General features: G+C 43.8%; 3 protein-coding genes across 3 annotated transcripts in view; 1 reads left to right on the top strand and 2 right to left on the bottom strand.

Annotated features, from left to right (window-relative positions):
• LOC115281187 (zinc finger protein 345-like) overlaps positions 1 to 4,251 on the bottom strand; it is a 486,358-nt gene that overhangs the window by 66,675 nt on the left and 415,432 nt on the right.
• LOC115280893 (zinc finger protein 493-like) overlaps positions 1 to 4,251 on the bottom strand; it is a 125,304-nt gene that overhangs the window by 23,562 nt on the left and 97,491 nt on the right. The gene's annotated exons all lie outside the window — the stretch shown is intronic.
• Positions 1 to 4,251, top strand: part of LOC115281199 (zinc finger protein 239-like) — a 19,674-nt gene that overhangs the window by 9,704 nt on the left and 5,719 nt on the right. The window lies entirely within an intron of this gene.

The raw sequence follows: 4,251 nt of genomic DNA, 5'->3' as shown, positions 1-4,251 counted from the left end.
GAAGTACTCACCCCTGCTCTTCGATCACCAACTTTGGAAGTTGTTCCCCTAATCACCTTATTTGTTGCAGATAAAGGTTCCTGTCAGAGACAGTTCCACCTGGTCCATTCTCTACCTGTAACTCACCATGGAGGCAACTCATGTAGGCTTCGGTACAGGAAGTCATCTTCACTCAAGAAGAGGAGGTGTCCATACTTCTTTAACATTACATCCTGTGGGAACCCGTCTCTTTGAACTCATAAGTAGAGGAAAAATCTCCTTGTGAGGCAAGGTGGGTTTGTAAGGCCCTCCCACCCTCAGATGGTGGTCTGCGTCTACACCCACTCATCTCCCACTCAATTTCTGCTTGAGCCCTGACCCCAAGGTGCCTGACTGACTCATATCAGGAGTGACTTGCCTTCTTATGTTAAAAATATGTGAGTTGTACCTTGTGAAAAAACCTATTATAGGAGTTTCTTCTTTTGTGATTATAGGAGCAAGTGTTACATTTCCTGAGAAAACCTCTTTTTCTTCTCCTCAGGAAAACTGGCTATTGACCCCTGCTCACAAAGAACTAACTCTTGCCTTTTCTGTGTTAAAACCTTTGCCTTGTATTTGAATGCCAAAGATCCCTTCCTGTCCCATGTGAGGAACATCTAGTCACCTCATGGTAAAGATTATTCTTGAGTCTTCCACCAATCTATGTTCTGAGAAACTTTACATACCAAAGAATTTGTTATCAGAAATTTTTGTCTAAGGCAATTGCCGCTTCTGTTTTGTACCCCAGACATTTTTTTCAATATATAAAGCTGACTCTCAGGTAAGCTCAGAGCAGCCTGCCTGGTGATGAGAAAGAAAGAGGTCGAGGTTCTCTCACTGTCTTTCACCAACACCGTCCATCCTTCAGGGAGCCCTGCACCTGCTGGAGCTGGACTCTGGCAACATCCCTGTACTGTTCCCGCTGCGGAAGGCTCAGGCACCCACTGTTCCAGCGGGAATTCTATGGCCACATCCCTGAATGGCAGCAGCCCCTGCGATAAATGTCATAGTTAGCAAGTGGTCACGGGTAGTGTTCATAATGGTACCTCAGATGAAAGGGAGAAGCTGGGATAATGGTCTGGCTTAGGTGAGATTCCTGCTTTCTTTAGTACAATCATTTTTAACAGTTATTGACTTTATATATTCTCTTTCGTTGAGGTAATAAGACAGCATATGAGTCACAGAATGACTTTAACACTCTGCAAGATAAACTGTGAACTGAAGGTGCCAACAGAGGCACACATGTATGAGGACTCCATTTATATCATACAGTATAAGTAGTGTCTATTTCTTTTTCTTTTTCTTTTTTTCTTCTGAGGCAGAGAGGGACAGAGCATGAGTGGGCAAGGGCAGAGAGAGAGGGAGACACAGAATCGGAAACAGGTTCCAGGCTCTGAGCTGTCAGCACAGAGTCCAACGCGGGGCTCAAACCCACGAACGTGAGATCATGAACTGGGCCAGAGCCAGAGGCTTAACCGGATCAGCCATCCAGGTGCCCTGTGTCTATTTCTCAGATGGAGAGTTTTAGTGGGTTAGAAATGTAGCTATCCAATTACGTATTTCTTAGTTTTTTAATGTTTACTTATTTTTGAGAGAAAGAGACAGAGCTTGAGCAGGGAAGGGGCAGGCAGAGGGAGGAGGTGACCCAGAATCCAGGACAGGCTCTAGGCTCTAAGGTGTTACCAGAGAGTCTGACACAGGGCTTGGAGTCAGGATCTGGGAGACCGTGACCTGAACTGAAGTGGGACACTTCACTGACTGAGCCCCCTGTACAGGCGCCCGTCTACTGATCACATTCTCATCTGAATTACAAGTTCACAGCAGTGATGTGGAGATCATGTTCCGTCTGATTCGGAGTTAGAATGGGAACTGAGTCTGCATTTCTAACAAGGTATTAGGAAATAATAAAGAGGTAGAATTCCATGGAACAAGTGATCAAAGGGCAAGAAATGAATGGGGTTTATAAGCAGTTTAAGAGTCCTCAGATTAAAGCAAGAAAGGCAATAGCAGTACTTTCTGAGCATTAGTAATAACTAGATTCTAAATGTTTACATAAGTCAACATACACACACACAGAGTCAAAGGGACAAAACATATTATTCTTCCCCTTTGTAGAATACTTTGTCACACATTCCATAAATGTATGAAACCAGATGGTTTTTAAATAACCATTCTATTAATTAACTAGAGACAGAGAAATGACAAATGGGGAGAGAGGCAGAGGGAAAGATTCTATTCTGCATGGGGCCCTGCACTGAGAATAGAGCCTGCTTCGGAGTCTCGATCCTATCTCTGTGTATTCTGGTTTTCCTTGTGTCATGGCGGAATACTAATCTCCCCCCATCTCATGAGAAAAATGTAGTCTGATTTTGTCCATGTCACTTGTTTACATATTCATGCCTTGGGTGTTATGTGGATTTATAAGGGACTCACATGGTAGGTTAAATTGTGAATAATAGAGTCTATTCCAGTCATGGATCACAGAAGAGAGCCATACAATGAATCCTTTAATAATTATCATATAATTATCTGTACAATTATGTTGTCTAATGGTTCAAGGAGATAAGGTCAGAGTCCCATCAGGAATGAAAACAGTTTCTCCTGTTACTCAAAATCCTTTGGAATGTATATTTTCCTTTTCTTAAATCTTTACTTTGAGAAAGAGAGAAACAACAGTGTAGAGGCAGATACAGAAGGGAAAGAGAACACCCCGCAGGCTCTGTGCTGACAGTGTGGAGCGCAAGGCATGGCTCAAACTCGTGAACCATGAGATCGTGGCCTGAGCTGAAACCAAGACAGAGACACTTCACTGACTAAGCCCCCAGGTTCCTGAATGTGTATCTTTTAATATGAGATGCTTTCTTTGCTTAACATTGACCTGGGCATGGGGCTTTGAAGACAGGTTCACAATGGCTGTTAACATGTTTGATGGTCCTTCAAGAAACTGGGGCTCCTCCTGGTCAGTGCGGAATCTCTAAGGGGCATCAAGCATCGGCCATAAATCCTGCCACAGTAGTTCCTGCCTTAATGCAACCCCAGGAGGGGAGGAGATCCTTTACCAAGGTAAGGTTAAAACCCACAAAATAACTAGAATCATGCCCACACCGTGTCATCTGTGTTCACTGAAGCAGGGGCTTTTAACCCTAGAGTGTACTGTTCAGGGACAGGAAACCTCACACATGCATCAAGGACACTGCTGCACCAGGGCAGGACTGATGACCCAGAGTCAGCCTAAGATTTCTAGCAACTGAATCCCTATGGGGCCATGGGGTTAGTCTCCCTAGGGACACTCTCTGCAGCAACACAGCCTCCTTGGCATATTTGTGGATGTCCTATGTAGACTGGGTTAGGCTGTCCCCAGAATCTGAATCTGCTTCCTTCTCAGAGAAAGAGGAGTGAGTCATCCAGTGTCCTCTCCTCATTCCATAAAAGGAAGCTCCTTCGTGGTACCCATCTAGGACCCATTCCAAGCTCCTTCTATATTTTGAGAACACTGAGAATGTGTTGAGTTGCAAACAGGTAGAAACGGATTGATGGCATGGCATCTTGTCATTCAAAAAACAGATGAAGGGTCATGATTCCTACCACATAAAAATTTTAAGAAAACAGCAAATGGATACATTGTTGAATTCAGGATTGTGGAAGAATGAGAGGAAGAGGTGGCATACAGGGGACGTGGGTGCAGTTGGGCCAGTTTCCTTTCTGTATTGTGGTGTGAGGTCTGGTGGTGCTTCTGGTGGGTCATGCATGAACTTAAGAGTTGTTCCTTTATTTTCTTTTTAAGAGTTTTTCGTAGTAGTAGTGGTGTTTATTTTACATTCTCATTAAGAATATAAGTTTTCTAACATAACAGTCCCAGAACACTCTGTTTATATAATATGCTTTTTCATTTATTTATGAAACAGAAAGAAAAGAGACTACATATATTAACATAATATGAACTCTAAGTGTTCATTTCTCTGGGCAGGCTTAGGACTGACACAGCAGGAAGGACCCAAAGGCAGGGACAATGGAGCCTGCCGCCAGCTCCCTCCCTGGCCCAAACCAGATCCACTCCCTTCTGAGACTGTGTCCAGGTCTGGACTCCTTCTGGGATCTCCTTTCCTAGGACAGATTATAGGAGGTAAGATTCTAAGATTCTCAGTCATTGTTCCTTTCATCTCCCAGGGCTGGTGCTCACAATTCCAAACACCCAGAAGCAGATATATAGGAGCAGAGGACTGACTTTGTATT

This window comes from Suricata suricatta, chromosome 16 (assembly GCF_006229205.1).
Source record: "Suricata suricatta isolate VVHF042 chromosome 16, meerkat_22Aug2017_6uvM2_HiC, whole genome shotgun sequence".
NCBI classification, from domain to species: Eukaryota; Metazoa; Chordata; class Mammalia; order Carnivora; family Herpestidae; genus Suricata; species Suricata suricatta.
The sequence above is the reverse complement of the archived record's forward strand: the minus strand, read 5'-3'. Positions and strand labels throughout refer to the sequence as shown.